The sequence below is a fragment of the Centruroides sculpturatus genome, unplaced genomic scaffold, assembly GCF_000671375.1.
Source record: "Centruroides sculpturatus isolate CEXI.00-Female unplaced genomic scaffold, Cexi_2.0 scaffold1937, whole genome shotgun sequence".
Classification (NCBI taxonomy): Eukaryota; Metazoa; Arthropoda; class Arachnida; order Scorpiones; family Buthidae; genus Centruroides; species Centruroides sculpturatus.
In genome coordinates, this window is record NW_019386146.1 from 15,518 (window position 1) to 36,500 (window position 20,983).

Sequence of the window (20,983 nt, forward strand, 5' to 3'; positions counted from 1 at the left end):
ATTAATTTTTGCTCTGAAAAATGCGCTAGGTCTTATTTTCAGGGAATGTCTTATTTTTTCCAGGAAGAAGAATTCACATTTATTATTGAACAAAAAAATTCCCAAGTCGAACTTAGACGAGAGTGACGTATATCCGGTGTGTCGAACTGTCGCCTTTTTATAGCGTCAACATCGGACTCGCTGACCAATTAGTGCTTACTGAACCGTAGCACTATGCAAATGTCATGTGGTTTATCAACCTTCTTTGCCCCCGAAATGTTTGGTGAAGAAAATATGGCCCGCGGGCTATGATAAGTTGGACAGCGCTGCTATAAAGTATAAAGTGAGTATAAAGTAAAAAATTTTTAAAGATGCCGAAGTGTTTAGCTACGCACTCCCAACAAAACTTGAGGCGGACCTCACGTTGTCTTATATATCGAGCTTATATAGATAAATATTCGGAAAAATCAACATCTTTTCAGGACTGAAATCATTTAATCAATTTTTAGCTGATTAACGCGCGTTTAAATACTATTAAATAAATTTAGATAGGAGGGCTATTCCTATCAGTGGAGCGTTGTGTAAGCGAGCGATAATATCAAATTTATGACATACGATACATAATTATTAAGCTCTAGTTCGAAATAACTGTAGGCCTAGGAATTCCTACCGTCGATTGACTGTCTGTATGTCTGTCCTTAATGTCAAAAAAACGATGAGATATACGAAGAACGAGACAAACCGTGGAAATCCGCACGTGCGGCCCCGAATGTGAGATCCAAATAGCCCCTGGGAGTAGTAGTAGTTTGGGCCATACTGATCACAAAATTAATTTTTCGAGTAAATCACTATTGAATAAATTAAAATTACAAATAATTTTTAAAATTAAATTAAGACTGCAAATAAAAATTTGTTGAACGGAATTATTTCAAATCACAAAATTAATTTTTCAATCACAAATCTTAATTAAATTAATTTTATTTTAACAATAAGGCTGTATTAATTATTAAATGTTTTTATAAATTTGAATTAAATTAATTTTATTTTAACAATAAGGAAAGTTTAATTTGCAATAATTTCAGATCAAAAATTTCTCATCTAAATAAAGTAGTAACAGTTTTTAAAAAGATTTTTTTTTCTATGTGTCCACCTTTAAATAAAAATAATTCATTATACGTTGAGAAATAATTTAATAACTTTTGTAAATTACTATGTTCCATCCAGCCAGTTATATCCGATGTTTTTGTCTATAAAATTTAATTCGTGAATTTTTTTGCTAGTAAAATCGACTTGCCATTGATCTTTCGCTGATAACTGATACTTTTTAACAGAATCTATATAAATGTCTATTACAGCTTTTGTAAGACTGTGAAACGTTTTTATGGCTAATGGTCAATAACTTGAAATGCTTCAAAATTTATTAGCAGTACATTCTGTAATTTTATATAAATAAATATTACGATTAGTATTATTTTATATTTAATAAGAAAATAATGAAAAGATTTCATACATAAATGTTTTTTTACTGACCATATAGAATGGTCATTGATATACCAAATGTCATGTCTTCGTATTTTTGATATTATATTCAGATTATATTCAACTGTTTCATCCATTTTATCAAATTCTTAATGTGAAATCTATAAAAATATAATTTTTAAAAATGTATATTGTAATTGAATTGAAATGAAACTTATGTTTTTAAGACTTTAAAAAAATTAGTTACTAAAATGAAATGAAAGTAAAAGATTATTAAGAATAAGAATTTAACTCAAATTGTACAGTAGCAATAATAATAATAATATTAAAATAGTGCCTTTTTTTAAATCAAATTTATACTGTGTGATCAAACCAATTCATTAAACTTTGAGTTACTGTATGGTTTATAGTAAACCATAATTTCTTTGAAATAATATTTATTTAAGTAATAAACTCTAATTAAAGATATTAAATTTATAAAATGAAACTCTGATTATACAGATTTTTTTAAAATTATCAACTCATCTCACCTCAACGTAAATTATTATATATCAAAAAACTTTTAAGAATAAATTTTACAACAATAACGTAATTTATTTTAAAAACAATTTATTTAATTAAGTTAACTAAAAACATAGTGTTACAATTTTATTATCTGTATTAGTTATATATTAAAGTAGGTACAATTAGATTAGTTTTAAATATATTATAAAAATTTATATATAATATGATTACATTTATTTATTTAATATTAACTTACTCTCAATAATAATATCATTTTAATTATTTTCTATACATTTAAATTTATATTACTGAGAATTTATTTAAATATAATTAAGAAAGAGTTTAAAGAATATTAAACTCCATGAAAACGAAACTGATTGTAATTTTTTTAAATTTGTTTTTCATGTGATAAATATAAATCATGCAAGAATTGTCAAGTCTTGCCGATTTTTTATGTCTAACCGTTAAATTTTAAAAAATTATAGAATCATTATAAAAATCATTTTATCAAACTCTTTAAAATGTTCTGCTACAAACCTAAGCTCCCTGAACAGGGTGTTAAGCAGAAATTTTCGTCGTTAAGCATAAATGCCTCGAAATCAATAACCATCTCTATATTAAAAAATTAGCTTGAAAATTTGCAATAATAATTAATTTTAAAACGCAGCAATTTAAAATAATATAACATTAAAGTTTTGTTGATTGTAACAAAAATTACAGCTTTAATTATACTTAAATTCGAAAGATAATGACAGGTTTTTACTACAATAGTTATAGAATAAACCCGATAAAATTTATAAAACAAACTTTCAAAAATTGTTCGTGGAATAACATGGTTCATCAGAGTTTTATATTTTACTAGCTGCAAGGACCCGCTTCGCTGCGTTTTTATTTGTTCGTACATTTGTATGTAATATAGTTTTTGTTTTTTATATATAAAAGACTGTAATCTAGAATCTAGCTGCAAGGATCTGCTTCGCTGGGTTTTTATTTGTGGGAAAAAGTAACGATAGTGAAGAATAAGATAATTACATTATAGCCAATCTTACCCGTTTTCACAGAATGCAAGAATTAGATCCCCCGTTTTCAGAATAATTAGAGACCTGGTCTTGATTATATTTCTGAACACATCCTGTTCACGTCCAGTCAAATGAACTATTTTCAATGTTTCTGCAACGTTCACAATCGTTCTATAATTGTTAGAATTAAATTCGAACAGAACATTCGAAATAAAAAGCCACTTTCCGCCACTTTCAGCCTCATATCTCCCGCACCCTTATAGCTATCGAGACGAAACCACCCCTATGCACAAATGGAGACTTGGGGCTACTACCACATACAACACCATTTACGTGCGATGTGTAGTTTTAGCGGAAAAGTGAAATATAGAGACACACGTCCATTTTTTAATATAGATATAGATATAGATAAACTCATCAATATAGTTTAAAATTTTACCAACTTCATAAATTAATGTTAAACTTGTGAATTTTCGAAAAATTTACTTTTATCTAGAGTTATATCTAAGCCAAACTTTTGCTTTTTCAACTCGTGATTTTCTATATTTCTAGCTTTGTCCTTCTTTTTTACCGAAAATTGTAAACGAAGATAACGCCTGTATGAAAAACTATAATATAATACTTTGTATTAATATTAATAAAAATAATTTTAATGCATGCCATTCGTAAATTTTTAAAAGGTGAAATCTAATTTATATTAAAACTAGCTGTTACCCGCGATTTCGCCCGCAGAAGTTTTGCAAGCAAACCCTATTTATATTCAGTATTTCAATAACCATAGTAATTGTTATATATCACCTACCACTTGAGAATGATGAGAATTGCCGAGAATCAAACGAAATGTTTTCAATTTGATTAATATTCTGGAACGTTTACAATCGTTCTATTATCTAACCAATATGCAATAACAAATTCGAATTTATAACGGTTCGATCATTTGGTTAAAAAATCGGAATATATAAAAATATTTATAACAATGTCTGAAATGTTATCAATTTTATACACCTAAGTACTAAACGAAGAACAAAACGTAGTTGAAAACAAAAACTCTCATGTAAAATAGTACAGTAGAAGCCGCTCGTCCGGTTAAGCCTTAATTCTCTCCCTCTCCCCTCGCGGGGGAATTTCGAAAAATCCCTTCTTAATGTACGTTTTCATGACGTATCCTAAATGCGTACCAAATTTCATTTCTTTAGATTCAGCGGTTTGCTCTGGGCGATGATGAATCAGTGAGTCAGTCAGGTCAAGCAATTTTATATATTTAGATATCTTAATTAAATCTAAATATATAAAATTACTTGTCCTTACTGACTGAATGAATGACTGACTGACTGACTGATTCTCGGCAATTCTCTTCAGCGGTAGGTGTTATATAACAATTACTATCGTTATTGAAGTATTGAATGTAAATGGGGTTTGCTTGCAAAACCTTCGCGGATGAAGTCGCGGGTAACAGCTAGAATAGACATATACAAACAAAAACGATATTTATTATAAATTATTTTTATGAAATTCACACTGCTGAAAGTCACATTCTCATCAGCTGAACTACATACTATAATTTTGGAATATGCCAGTACAGAATGTAAAATACTTTCTAATGCCATCCATAATGGGATATCCTGTAGTAAAATACTTGTTGATATTTATTATTTAAATGGACAATTTTGCATACAAGCAATGAATTTGAAAGCAAAAATATCTACTAGTATGCAATGAGTTAATTAACGCAAGAAATGTTAAATGTGAATTGTTTAATTATTTTGTTAATTTATTTAGTAATTGTAGAAAACGAAAAGATTTATTAAATGGGGATAAATTTATTTGACAATGAATAGCGAAAACTTGCTGGTGGGTTTCTCATTTCTCGGCCTTTCGCTTTTACCGGGATTCCGGAATAAAAGTGAACTGTTTCCCGTGATTCTGCGAAATTCCGGGACAAAATTAATTATTTTTAAGATATACAGAATATCATGAAATCAAATGATATAATTATTTTACATTTTTTAAAGTAATTTAATACGTTCTGCAACCTCCAAAGTCATATTAAAAAGATAAGAGTAATTTTTTAAAATAATTTTCCACTGTGTGGTATATTTGAAAACAGGGTACTGCACACAAAGGCACATCGCAAGCTTTGCAATAGTATCTCGCCTCCTTTCTTATTGATATTTTTTTCCCTGCACTGTCATGCTTACAGTTTTGCATACGGCGCAGTGTCTAGTGGGAGCTTTTTTTCTGTCGGTCGCCAAAAGAACGTCCGGGAAATGTCTTTCCGTAAGTCTAAGTGGACCTGGAATTCTCAGACCTGAATTTCTCAACTCACCATGTCTTGTAACCATCGTTTCGGTGTGATATTCCTCTATAATTCTTTCAATAACGTTAATTCTAAACTCCAGATGATCCATTATGCCACCATTTTTTTTATAAAAAACAAAAGCATTAAACGTACAAATATCCAATGAATGAAAAAATGCTTTTTTGTAAAATTTCTTCCCTCTTTTTCTCGCCACTGGATAATCTCGAAGATGCTGATCTGAAACGTCAACACCTATCATTGTGTCGTTATAGTCAACAACAACCTGTGGCTTTATAACTATTTTACCGGCATGAGTTTCTTTGCTTACCATTGCTGGGTTGTGGACCGAAGAGAGTAAAGTGACAGCTCTTTTGTCTTTCCACTTCATAATCATCACTTTACCTCTCTTCATCGCCACTGTTTCTCCCTTTTTCAATTTTTTATTTCTAACCTCAGCCGGGACCTGTTGTCTGGTCGTCCGCACAGTGCCGAAGAAATCCGTTTGGACCTAATCAGATAATCAGCTAAATGTGGGGAAGAATAAAAATTATCTGTTGTTAGACAATAGTCCTTGCCTAACAGCGAGTCCGCTGATGATAACACTATTTTTGATGTTACAGGCATATCTGTATATTTTTCGTTGAAAACTGTGTTTTTTCCGATATAAGTTATGAAATTATACAAATAGCCTGATGAGGACTCGCATAACATGTAGAATTTCACACCGAAACAAGACCTTTTGATAGGCATGTATTGACTCCACGTTGTGTCCTTTGAATAACATTAAACTCTCATCCACCACTATATCCCTGTCTGAAACGTAGAGACGCAAAAATTTTGAACGTAAATTTCCAACTATTAGCCAAATTTTATTCAGTTTAGGGTTTGGATAGGTTCGGGGATTATAATTTTGATTATTACTAAAATGCAAATTTTGTTTTATTTCCAAAAAACGATTTCTTGACATTAATCTTCGAAAAATTAGCGTGGAAAGTGTTTCGTTCGTGGTCCAATACATTTTCTCATCTGGTTTATGAATTATGCCTTGTAATAATATGACACTAAAAAACATGAACATTTCCTCTACGGAAACAGGTTTCCACTGGTTCCTGTATGTCTGTGGTTTCGTTACGGCGTACCTATTCGTTTCTGAAGTAATATCATTTAACAAATCGTTGTCAAAAAATAATATGGAGTACTCTAACGGTTCTGTTACTTCATTACTAGAAAAACGACGTCTAGGAGTTTCAGTGAATGAAAACCGTGGAGGAGGCATTGGGAAAGTAGTGGCGTCAGCATCACACCACATTCTAGCGGCATCTCTTTCTGAGTCGTCCGAACTGCTAGAGTCATCTATGCTAAGTATGTAACTCTCTGATCCGCTTTCAGAAACGCCATCAGACATTCTACAAATGAGGAAAATAATCTAAAAATCCGTCTTATTTTTCTGTAATACGCTAAAAATTACAGAATATTCTCCAGAATAAATAAAATTATAATAAACTTACTTGCTAAAGTTAGATGAAGAACTTGACTCCAACAGTAGGAAAAAAAGATTGTCAATAGAGTTTACAAATAAGAAAAATAAACTTTTTCCCAAATCGCATGCTGTGTGTGAGATGCCTGGTGACAGTTTTTTAGCAGAATTTTCCCGAAATTTTTCAAAAAATTCAAGTTCTTTAATTTTTTCGAGCTGCAAAAAATGCAATAAATAACATTTTCAGTGCGCGTCGAGTTTACTCGGAAAAAAAAAGTCCAAAACTGTCGGCGTCTCATAAACGCTGTGCGAGCCATCAGGTAGGAAAAAATTCGTCAGAAAAAACACGCTCGCGATAATCACTATCGTACATCGCAATCATTGCGTGCATCTTTTTCGCTAAAAATTCTTTTCTTTCGATATATATTTTTTAAAATTTCAACTATGTTTTTGGGCTGCAATTTTAAATACTTGTAAATCTATAAATTTCAATTTTTCTGTCTGCCTGTCTTTTATTAAGAATATGTAAATAGATGGTAAAATCATTTACGTGTGTTTACAAAGGTGCTGTTTTCTTTTGTTTGATCTAAAACATATATATCTAACAATTTCATTTTTGCTACTTTTTAGAAAATTCAAATTTAAAAAAAAATTATCAAAAAATTCGATTAATTTGCGTTATACTCGACTTTTCCAGTGATCGCAGCTTCGATTTGCTATTTTGTAGGTTGATTGACTTTGTTTAAGCCAATAAATGTTTTGTTACCACCATTGGGCCATAAATATTTTGGCAAATACACTCCCCTACCATTTACAGTAAATCTTTGCAGTCGGTTGAAAACAATGAAAGGAAAACTCCTTTTACAGTTTTATTGGGCATCTTCTGTTTTTGTTCACATTACTGTAACTAATCACAGACTTGTGAAAGGAAAAATTGCTGCGAGAAGTCCCGCCTCCAACCTTCGAAGTTAAACGTAAACAATCACAATAAATTCGCTTTTTAAATCGTTTTTTTAGCTCTAATCAACTGACTTAACGTTTCTGACATTAAATTAGGAAATTCGACAATATTTAGGCATGTGAATATGTTTTTAAAATTATCTAGCAATAAATATTCTTAAGAAACTCCACTTCACTATAGTAAGTCTATGGGAAATGTTCTTGCTGTTAATTAGCTTTAGAATCTTTATTTCTACGTTTATTACGCTCTAATTGGTAATTTATATTATGACAGAATCAAGTTCAACGAATGACAGTTTTTTCAGAACCATCTAGTCTGGATTTTTCCGCGAAGAACCAACCCACGTGTTCAAAGTCACAATGTAAACAAACGTTAAAAATTAACTATATTCTTTACTAGCTGCAAGGACCCGCTTCGCTGGGTTTTTATTTGTGGGCAAAAAGTAACGATAGTGAAAATTAAGATAATTACATTATAGTCAATTTTACCCACTTTCACAGAATGCAAGAATTTGGTATCCCATTTCCAGACTAATTAGAGAATTTTTACGTCCAGTCAAACAAACTATTTTCAATTTAATCAATTTTCTGGAACGTTTACAATCGTTTTATAATTGAACCGATATTCGAATTTTAAGTTCGAATTCAAATTCGAATATTGTTCGAAATAAATTCGAACAAATTCGAACATAACATTTGAAATAGAAAACCACTTTTAACCACTTTCAGCCACATATCTCCCGCACCCTTATAGCTATCGAGACGAACCCCCATAGTGCACGAATGGAGACTTGGGGCTACCACCACATACAAACAGCATTCATGTGCAATGTGTAGTTTTTTCGGAAAAGTGAAATATAAGGACACACACGTTTATTTATATATATATACTAGCTGCAAGGACTTGCTTCGCTGGATTTTTATTAGTGTGCAAAAAGTAATGATAGTGAAGATTAAGATACTGTTATTACATTATAGCCAATCTTATCCGTTTTCACAAAATGCAAAAATTAGATCTTCCGTTTCCAGATGTTTTCACAGAATTTTTACATGAGCATAAAAATATGCTCGATTTTATTTCTGAACGCCTCCTATTCACATCCAGTCAAACGAACTATTTTCAACGTTTCTGGAACGTTTACGATCGTTCTATAATCGAACCAATATTCGAATGTTTTGTTCGAATTTGTTCGAATTAAATTCGATCATAAAATTCGAATATTGGTTCGCTTATAGAACGATTGTAAACGTTTCAGAAACGTTGAAAATAGTTCGTTTAACTTGACGGGAAAAAGAGACGTTCAGAAATAGAATCGGGACCAGGTCTCTAATTAGTCTGGAAACAAGGGACCTAATTCTTGCATTCTGTGAAAACAGGTAAGATTGGCTATAATGTAATTATGTTTATCTTCACTATAGTTACTTTTTGCTTACAAATAAAAGTTCAGCGAAGCGAGTCCTTGCAGCTAGTATATATATATATATATAAATATATACATATAGACATAAATATATAGATATAGATATAGACTTTAGAGCGTATTTTTGCTACTTTGCATATTATTTGACTTTACTTAGACAAGATTTCTTAATGTTTTATATTAGTTACAGCACATTTTCATTTGAAACGGAGTCGTAATTTGAGTACATTTTGATAGTAGTTATATAACAAGTAAATATTACTTTAATTTATTTTATGGTTGAGTTATTAAAGGTAAAGACGTTACCTATACCGAAGACGACAACTGCGTCATAACCGAACCGGTTCTGTTATTGAGCAGTGGTTATTTTACTTCCATTTTTTTTCTTTTTTACTTTTAGAATAATTTTTTCATTTAAAATTTTTTTTCGCTTTACAAATTTCCTGTTTAAAATGGTAGTTTAGGAAAATGGAAATGAAAATTTTACCGAATACAAAAATTTTTCTACAATTTAATTGTATAGTGTAGAACATTTACTTTTGTCAAGACGAAGATTTCACGTAAAATCAAATTTAACATGAAAACTTTTATACCGCAATTTTATATTGATGTTTATCTATACTGATTTGTCCATTTATTATGGTCCCGACAAATATTTAGTAAAATACATGTGCCACGAGAAAATTTATAAGAATAAAAGTTATTTATTGTCGAGTTGCCCTTTTAAATGTTATGAAAATTAAACAATTTCATCTTCTTTGCAGTCAATGGTCACAAAGGTATCAGTGAAATAAACTGAATTAAATTCCTGTAGTTTTTATATTGATTATAATTGTTTTCGTTACACTTAAACAAATATAAGAATGTTTACAATCAAGTACGTCACATCGTCTGTAAAGGATGTAATAATAACGTCATAAAACATAAAACACATCAAATTTTAAGATTTATATTAGCCCCTGTAGTAAGGTGAAATGCAACTATAAATGGGGATACCGCCCAATCTGTGAAACAATTAAACTCAGGCATACCAGGATTGGAGGTTTATATGCCTCATCAACAGCACGCCCATGTGAAGGTTTTGTTGTATCTTGTATCAAATAGAATTATTTGCAACTTTTCTATAATAGTCCTTTTCGAAAATTTTTTTTTTCATATTTAATTAACTTCAACCCATTCTTCGAGAATGCATTGCCTTATTCAATTGATAGAATTCATCCCTCGTGCTCTGTTCGCGGTAAACAACCTTTGGGGACGATATTTTTCAATAAAATTTCCTAAAAACGCACAATAAAATTTCACAATAGATTTGCATATTTAGAAAAATTTTCAATTCATTTCGCTAGTGTTTTTCCCAGGTACATCATACTTTTTGCTGATAACAACAGAGACATACAGTTCATCTTTTGATCAGTAACACTTTTGTAAAAAATAGCAAAGGTTACTTTAATATTTAGAAAAGGAAAATTAAAATGATACAAGAAAAAAATACAGAGGAATTACTATTCTAAATACCATAGGCCTGTATATTTAGTAAAATAATAAAGAATAAGCTAGTAATGGAAGAACAGTCAGGTTTTAGGAAAGGAAGGTCGTGTATTGGTAACATTCACACTAAAACAAATAAGCGTCCACCAAAGAGACATAAATTTGAAAACCATTTGGCTTTTGTAAATAAGTATTATAAATCAACTATAAATCTGTACGTAGGTTGTTTACTTTCGTTTCTTCTCTACAGATAGCGCAACTTCATAACATGTGTCATTGTTTAGTATTTATAATTCTCTTCATTGTTGTTGTCGTTATTAATTAATATTAATTTTAATATTCCTATATTATTTATTAATGTTATTATTATGTTGTCCTAAGTCCAATTGTTGCTCAGATGGCACTACTTCTTTCCATTCTGTGTTGCCATATTTTATTTAACAGCTTAGTACAATTGAACCTTGCTTAACGAGAACTTCGAATAACGAGAAAATCAAATGTTTTAAAAATGACTCGATTAACATGCGAAGTTTTTCAAAACGAGTGAAAAGGTAAGGGGAAGTCACGGATTGTGTGAATTAGGGTTTATTAAACTGCATTCCGGTTATTTTTTCAACCCAGGAAATATCCCAGAAAATTTTTCTTATCCCAGGAAATTTCTTGAAAATTCACTTTTTTCTTATTTCCTGCCTATGGAGGAGATAACTCCGGCAAAGCTTAGCCGATTGAAAAAGTATAGATGATTGAAAATGTAGTGATGTATTTGAAATTTTACGGTAACTGATGCACATCCGTCTAGAAACCGGTCTTCCCCTGCTATCTGTATGAGAATATTCAGCGACTTTTTATTAACAGATGTTCTATTTCTATTTCTACTCCCTTGGTTTATATGGAGACTATAGCCTGATACGCTTTTTCTCCGAGAGACGAGAGTTATTGATCGCTATGCGACCGAAGAGCCGGCCGTATCTAACGGCTTATACGCACGCGCGGGAAATAATGCCTTCCGGGAGGACTTTTAAGGGGAACTGGCCTCTTATTCAGTCGTTATTGGCAAGGAGAAAACCCGGAAAACTCCTTGCAGCCAGCCTGTCCGATCGCGGCGCGAACCCACGACCGAACTTCCCAGTGTTTAGGGTCTGGTCACCGCTATGAGCGGCTACGGAGACCACTTAACAGATGTTCTGGAGGACATTACGCTAAGTACACCGAACTATGGCGTGTGTCACGTGATCCGTCGCAACATTTTGTTATATGAAAAACAATTCGTTTCTAAATAATATGTAATAAAGGAAATTAAGTTATATGCTAAAATGTTTGAGAAATGTATTTTTCATAAATTGATGTATTAAAAGTTTTTTTAATTTTTCGTGGAAGTTTTTTCTGTAAAGCACAAAAAACAATGTTAGGTTAATGAGGTTAAGTTTAGCATATAATATAAGTAATAACAAAAAAACTTTTTAAAAATTATCAGAAAATAACGTAATACAAGCGAGTATTTGCAGTAACACGTTCAGATCAGTGTTGCCGTTTCTAGTACATTTGAACTTTTCTGGTACATTTTGCCCTTTCCAGTAAATTAAAAGTACATTTAGATTTTTAGTACATTTTCAGTACGTTATAATATTTCAAGTATCATTTACGATACAAAATAATATTTCACGCCTTAACGAAAAAATGAGAAAAAATTAGTTTAATAAAGTCTCACTTGTGTCACTGCTTGCTAATTTAGATTATCCAATCACAACATACAAATGATGTGTGGACATCAACGTCAGCAACATAGATAGTTGCATGTAACGCCTTAGTTGCACGTGTAAACGGTCTTGACTCAGTGGTCTTCTTTCACACGTTCAGTTGTCTGCACATTTTCATCAAAACCTTGACAAAATTTTTCATGCCACGTGGTCCAAACAATTCAACTCCGTCAAACANAATGATGAGAATTGCCGAGAATCAAACGAAATGTTTTCAATTTGATTAATATTCTGGAACGTTTACAATCGTTCTATTATCTAACCAATATGCAATAACAAATTCGAATTTATAACGGTTCGATCATTTGGTTAAAAAATCGGAATATATAAAAATATTTATAACAATGTCTGAAATGTTATCAATTTTATACACCTAAGTACTAAACGAAGAACAAAACGTAGTTGAAAACAAAAACTCTCATGTAAAATAGTACAGTAGAAGCCGCTCGTCCGGTTAAGCCTTAATTCTCTCCCTCTCCCCTCGCGGGGGAATTTCGAAAAATCCCTTCTTAATGTACGTTTTCATGACGTATCCTAAATGCGTACCAAATTTCATTTCTTTAGATTCAGCGGTTTGCTCTGGGCGATGATGAATCAGTGAGTCAGTCAGGTCAAGCAATTTTATATATTTAGATATCTTAATTAAATCTAAATATATAAAATTACTTGTCCTTACTGACTGAATGAATGACTGACTGACTGACTGATTCTCGGCAATTCTCTTCAGCGGTAGGTGTTATATAACAATTACTATCGTTATTGAAGTATTGAATGTAAATGGGGTTTGCTTGCAAAACCTTCGCGGATGAAGTCGCGGGTAACAGCTAGAATAGACATATACAAACAAAAACGATATTTATTATAAATTATTTTTATGAAATTCACACTGCTGAAAGTCACATTCTCATCAGCTGAACTACATACTATAATTTTGGAATATGCCAGTACAGAATGTAAAATACTTTCTAATGCCATCCATAATGGGATATCCTGTAGTAAAATACTTGTTGATATTTATTATTTAAATGGACAATTTTGCATACAAGCAATGAATTTGAAAGCAAAAATATCTACTAGTATGCAATGAGTTAATTAACGCAAGAAATGTTAAATGTGAATTGTTTAATTATTTTGTTAATTTATTTAGTAATTGTAGAAAACGAAAAGATTTATTAAATGGGGATAAATTTATTTGACAATGAATAGCGAAAACTTGCTGGTGGGTTTCTCATTTCTCGGCCTTTCGCTTTTACCGGGATTCCGGAATAAAAGTGAACTGTTTCCCGTGATTCTGCGAAATTCCGGGACAAAATTAATTATTTTTAAGATATACAGAATATCATGAAATCAAATGATATAATTATTTTACATTTTTTAAAGTAATTTAATACGTTCTGCAACCTCCAAAGTCATATTAAAAAGATAAGAGTAATTTTTTAAAATAATTTTCCACTGTGTGGTATATTTGAAAACAGGGTACTGCACACAAAGGCACATCGCAAGCTTTGCAATAGTATCTCGCCTCCTTTCTTATTGATATTTTTTTCCCTGCACTGTCATGCTTACAGTTTTGCATACGGCGCAGTGTCTAGTGGGAGCTTTTTTTCTGTCGGTCGCCAAAAGAACGTCCGGGAAATGTCTTTCCGTAAGTCTAAGTGGACCTGGAATTCTCAGACCTGAATTTCTCAACTCACCATGTCTTGTAACCATCGTTTCGGTGTGATATTCCTCTATAATTCTTTCAATAACGTTAATTCTAAACTCCAGATGATCCATTATGCCACCATTTTTTTTATAAAAAACAAAAGCATTAAACGTACAAATATCCAATGAATGAAAAAATGCTTTTTTGTAAAATTTCTTCCCTCTTTTTCTCGCCACTGGATAATCTCGAAGATGCTGATCTGAAACGTCAACACCTATCATTGTGTCGTTATAGTCAACAACAACCTGTGGCTTTATAACTATTTTACCGGCATGAGTTTCTTTGCTTACCATTGCTGGGTTGTGGACCGAAGAGAGTAAAGTGACAGCTCTTTTGTCTTGCCACTTCATAATCATCACTTTACCTCTCTTCATCGCCACTGTTTCTCCCTTTTTCAATTTTTTATTTCTAACCTCAGCCGGGACCTGTTGTCTGGTCGTCCGCACAGTGCCGAAGAAATCCGTTTGGACCTAATCAGATAATCAGCTAAATGTGGGGAAGAATAAAAATTATCTGTTGTTAGACAATAGTCCTTGCCTAACAGCGAGTCCGCTGATGATAACACTATTTTTGATGTTACAGGCATATCTGTATATTTTTCGTTGAAAACTGTGTTTTTTCCGATATAAGTTATGAAATTATACAAATAGCCTGATGAGGACTCGCATAACATGTAGAATTTCACACCGAAACAAGACCTTTTGATAGGCATGTATTGACTCCACGTTGTGTCCTTTGAATAACATTAAACTCTCATCCACCACTATATCCCTGTCTGAAACGTAGAGACGCAAAAATTTTGAACGTAAATTTCCAACTATTAGCCAAATTTTATTCAGTTTAGGGTTTGGATAGGTTCGGGGATTATAATTTTGATTATTACTAAAATGCAAATTTTGTTTTATTTCCAAAAAACGATTTCTTGACATTAATCTTCGAAAAATTAGCGTGGAAAGTGTTTCGTTCGTGGTCCAATACATTTTCTCATCTGGTTTATGAATTATGCCTTGTAATAATATGACACTAAAAAACATGAACATTTCCTCTACGGAAACAGGTTTCCACTGGTTCCTGTATGTCTGTGGTTTCGTTACGGCGTACCTATTCGTTTCTGAAGTAATATCATTTAACAAATCGTTGTCAAAAAATAATATGGACTACTCTAACGGTTCTGTTACTTCATTACTAGAAAAACGACGTCTAGGAGTTTCAGTGAATGAAAACCGTGGAGGAGGCATTGGGAAAGTAGTGGCGTCAGCATCACACCACATTCTAGCGGCATCTCTTTCTGAGTCGTCCGAACTGCTAGAGTCATCTATGCTAAGTATGTAACTCTCTGATCCGCTTTCAGAAACGCCATCAGACATTCTACAAATGAGGAAAATAATCTAAAAATCCGTCTTATTTTTCTGTAATACGCTAAAAATTACAGAATATTCTCCAGAATAAATAAAATTATAATAAACTTACTTGCTAAAGTTAGATGAAGAACTTGACTCCAACAGTAGGAAAAAAAGATTGTCAATAGAGTTTACAAATAAGAAAAATAAACTTTTTCCCAAATCGCATGCTGTGTGTGAGATGCCTGGTGACAGTTTTTTAGCAGAATTTTCCCGAAATTTTTCAAAAAATTCAAGTTCTTTAATTTTTTCGAGCTGCAAAAAATGCAATAAATAACATTTTCAGTGCGCGTCGAGTTTACTCGGAAAAAAAAAAAGTCCAAAACTGTCGGCGTCTCATAAACGCTGTGCGAGCCATCAGGTAGGAAAAAATTCGTCAGAAAAAACACGCTCGCGATAATCACTATCGTACATCGCAATCATTGCGTGCATCTTTTTCGCTAAAAATTCTTTTCTTTCGATATATATTTTTTAAAATTTCAACTATGTTTTTGGGCTGCAATTTTAAATACTTGTAAATCTATAAATTTCAATTTTTCTGTCTGCCTGTCTTTTATTAAGAATATGTAAATAGATGGTAAAATCATTTACGTGTGTTTACAAAGGTGCTGTTTTCTTTTGTTTGATCTAAAACATATATATCTAACAATTTCATTTTTGCTACTTTTTAGAAAATTCAAATTAAAAAAAAAATTATCAAAAAATTCGATTAATTTGCGTTATACTCGACTTTTCCAGTGATCGCAGCTTCGATTTGCTATTTTGTAGGTTGATTGACTTTGTTTAAGCCAATAAATGTTTTGTTACCACCATTGGGCCATAAATATTTTGGCAAATACACTCCCCTACCATTTACAGTAAATCTTTGCAGTCGGTTGAAAACAATGAAAGGAAAACTCCTTTTACAGTTTTATTGGGCATCTTCTGTTTTTGTTCACATTACTGTAACTAATCACAGACTTGTGAAAGGAAAAATTGCTGCGAGAAGTCCCGCCTCCAACCTTCGAAGTAAAACGTAAACAATCACAATAAATTCGCTTTTTAAATCGTTTTTTTAGCTCTAATCAACTGACTTAACGTTTCTGACATTAAATTAGGAAATTCGACAATATTTAGGCATGTGAATATGTTTTTAAAATTATCTAGCAATAAATATTCTTAAGAAACTCCACTTCACTATAGTAAGTCTATGGGAAATGTTCTTGCTGTTAATTAGCTTTAGAATCTTTATTTCTACGTTTATTACGCTCTAATTGGTAATTTATATTATGACAGAATCAAGTTCAACGAATGACAGTTTTTTCAGAACCATCTAGTCTGGATTTTTCCGCGAAGAACCAACCCACGTGTTCAAAGTCACAATGTAAACAAACGTTAAAAATTAACTATATTCTTTACTAGCTGCAAGGACCCGCTTCGCTGGGTTTTTATTTGTGGGCAAAAAGTAACGATAGTGAAAATTAAGATAATTACATTATAGTCAATTTTACCCACTTTCACAGAATGCAAGAATTTGGTATCCCATTTCCAGACTAATTAGAGAATTTTTACGTCCAGTCAAACAAACTATTTTCAATTTAATCAATTTTCTGGAACGTTTACAATCGTTTTATAATTGAACCGATATTCGAATTTTAAGTTCGAATTCAAATTCGAATATTGTTCGAAATAAATTCGAACAAATTCGAACATAACATTTGAAATAGAAAACCACTTTTAACCACTTTCAGCCACATATCTCCCGCACCCTTATAGCTATCGAGACGAAACCCCATAGTGCACGAATGGAGACTTGGGGCTACCACCACATACAAACAGCATTCATGTGCAATGTGTAGTTTTTTCGGAAAAGTGAAATATAAGGACACACACGTTTATTTATATATATATACTAGCTGCAAGGACTTGCTTCGCTGGATTTTTATTAGTGTGCAAAAAGTAATGATAGTGAAGATTAAGATACTGTTATTACATTATAGCCAATCTTATCCGTTTTCACAAAATGCAAAAATTAGATCTTCCGTTTCCAGATGTTTTCACAGAATTTTTACATGAGCATAAAAATATGCTCGATTTTATTTCTGAACGCCTCCTATTCACATCCAGTCAAACGAACTATTTTCAACGTTTCTGGAACGTTTACGATCGTTCTATAATCGAACCAATATTCGAATGTTTTGTTCGAATTTGTTCGAATTAAATTCGATCATAAAATTCGAATATTGGTTCGCTTATAGAACGATTGTAAACGTTTCAGAAACGTTGAAAATAGTTCGTTTAACTTGACGGGAAAAAGAGACGTTCAGAAATAGAATCGGGACCAGGTCTCTAATTAGTCTGGAAACAAGGGACCTAATTCTTGCATTCTGTGAAAACAGGTAAGATTGGCTATAATGTAATTATGTTTATCTTCACTATAGTTACTTTTTGCTTACAAATAAAAGTTCAGCGAAGCGAGTCCTTGCAGCTAGTATATATATATATATATAAATATATACATATAGACATAAATATATAGATATAGATATAGACTTTAGAGCGTATTTTTGCTACTTTGCATATTATTTGACTTTACTTAGACAAGATTTCTTAATGTTTTATATTAGTTACAGCACATTTTCATTTGAAACGGAGTCGTAATTTGAGTACATTTTGATAGTAGTTATATAACAAGTAAATATTACTTTAATTTATTTTATGGTTGAGTTATTAAAGGTAAAGACGTTACCTATACCGAAGACGACAACTGCGTCATAACCGAACCGGTTCTGTTATTGAGCAGTGGTTATTTTACTTCCATTTTTTTTCTTTTTTACTTTTAGAATAATTTTTTCATTTAAAATTTTTTTTCGCTTTACAAATTTCCTGTTTAAAATGGTAGTTTAGGAAAATGGAAATGAAAATTTTACCGAATACAAAAATTTTTCTACAATTTAATTGTATAGTGTAGAACATTTACTTTTGTCAAGACGAAGATTTCACGTAAAATCAAATTTAACATGAAAACTTTTATACCGCAATTTTATATTGATGTTTATCTATACTGATTTGTCCATTTATTATGGTCCCGACAAATATTTAGTAAAATACATGTGCCACGAGAAAATTTATAAGAATAAAAGTTATTTATTGTCGAGTTGCCCTTTTAAATGTTATGAAAATTAAACAATTTCATCTTCTTTGCAGTCAATGGTCACAAAGGTATCAGTGAAATAAACTGAATTAAATTCCTGTAGTTTTTATATTGATTATAATTGTTTTCGTTACACTTAAACAAATATAAGAATGTTTACAATCAAGTACGTCACATCGTCTGTAAAGGATGTAATAATAACGTCATAAAACATAAAACACATCAAATTTTAAGATTTATATTAGCCCCTGTAGTAAGGTGAAATGCAACTATAAATGGGGATACCGCCCAATCTGTGAAACAATTAAACTCAGGCATACCAGGATTGGAGGTTTATATGCCTCATCAACAGCACGCCCATGTGAAGGTTTTGTTGTATCTTGTATCAAATAGAATTATTTGCAACTTTTCTATAATAGTCCTTTTCGAAAATTTTTTTTTTCATATTTAATTAACTTCAACCCATTCTTCGAGAATGCATTGCCTTATTCAATTGATAGAATTCATCCCTCGTGCTCTGTTCGCGGTAAACAACCTTTGGGGACGATATTTTTCAATAAAATTTCCTAAAAACGCACAATAAAATTTCACAATAGATTTGCATATTTAGAAAAATTTTCAATTCATTTCGCTAGTGTTTTTCCCAGGTACATCATACTTTTTGCTGATAACAACAGAGACATACAGTTCATCTTTTGATCAGTAACACTTTTGTAAAAAATAGCAAAGGTTACTTTAATATTTAGAAAAGGAAAATTAAAATGATACAAGAAAAAAATACAGAGGAATTACTATTCTAAATACCATAGGCCTGTATATTTAGTAAAATAATAAAGAATAAGCTAGTAATGGAAGAACAGTCAGGTTTTAGGAAAGGAAGGTCGTGTATTGGTAACATTCACACTAAAACAAATAAGCGTCCACCAAAGAGACATAAATTTGAAAACCATTTGGCTTTTGTAAATAAGTATTATAAATCAACTATAAATCTGTACGTAGGTTGTTTACTTTCGTTTCTTCTCTACAGATAGCGCAACTTCATAACATGTGTCATTGTTTAGTATTTATAATTCTCTTCATTGTTGTTGTCGTTATTAATTAATATTAATTTTAATACTCCTATATTATTTATTAATGTTATTAATTATTATGTTGTCCTAAGTCCAATTGTTGCTCAGATGGCGCTACTTCTTTCTATTCTATGTTGCCATATTTTATTTAACAGCTTAGTACAATTGAACCTCGCTTAACGAGCACTACGAATAACGAGAAAATCAAATGTTTTAAAAATGACTCGATTAACGAGCGAAGTTTTTCAAAACGAGTGAAAAGGTAAGGGAAAGTCCTGGATTGTGTACATCAGGGTCTATTAAACTGCATCTCGGTTGTTTTTTCAACCCAGGAAATATCCCGGAAAATTCTTCTCATCCCAGGAAATATCCTGGAAAATTCTTTTCATCCCAGGAAATTTCTTGAAAATTCACTATTTTCTTATTTCCTGCCTATGGAGGAGATAACGCGGGCAAAGCTTATTTTATATTCTATTGGATGTTGTTTATGACATCAGAAAATTTTAAAATTTCGTGATGTATTTGAATTTTTATGGTAACTGATGCACAACAGTCTATAAACCTGTCTTCCCCTGCTATCTGTATGAAAATATTCAGCAACTTTCTATTAACAGATGTTCTGAAGGACATTACGCTAAGTACACCGAACTGTGGCGTGTGTCAGGTGATCCGTCGCAATTTTTAGTTATGTGAAAAACAATTCGTTTCTAATAAAGGAAATTAAGTTATATGCTAAAATGTTTGAGAAATGTATTTTTCATAAATTGATGTATTAAAAGTTTTTTTAATTTTTCGTGGAAGTTTTTCCTGTAAAGCACAAAAAACAATGTTAGTTTCATGAGGTTAAGTTTAGCATATAATATAAGTAATAACACAAAAATTTTAAAAAATTATCAGAAAATAACGTAATACAAGCGAGTCTTTACAGTAACACGTTCAGATGTGTGTAGAAAACCTAGTTCCCCTCAGGCTGTTGTTGGGAACAACCCGCGAAACTTTACAAGCAGCTGTTTTCAAGGTCATCTGTACTGATGTGTATCTGTACTGAAGCTTGTAAGCTTGTATCAGATGTCTCTTTGCCAGTATTGTGTTACATGACAAATAATAAGTTTCTAAATCATACATTATAAAATAAATAAAGATTCACACTAAAATTATTTATACATTTTTTTTTATAAAATGGTCTATTATAAATTATTCTGATTTTTTGTCGAAGCGTATTGTAAATCTATTTATATCAACATATAAGGCTAGAAACTATTATAGAATAAGTATTATTGTGATATAAAGAA

The 20,983-nt window shown here is 31.5% G+C and overlaps 2 pseudogenes; both read right to left on the minus strand.

Annotated features, from left to right (window-relative positions):
* Nucleotides 1–4,862: 4,862 nt before the first annotated feature.
* On the minus strand, nt 4,863–6,685 carry LOC111613802 (annotated as a pseudogene).
* A 6,947-nt stretch (nt 6,686–13,632) lies between these two features.
* The window catches only part of LOC111613803, a 16,647-nt pseudogene continuing 9,296 nt past the window's right edge, over nt 13,633–20,983 (minus strand).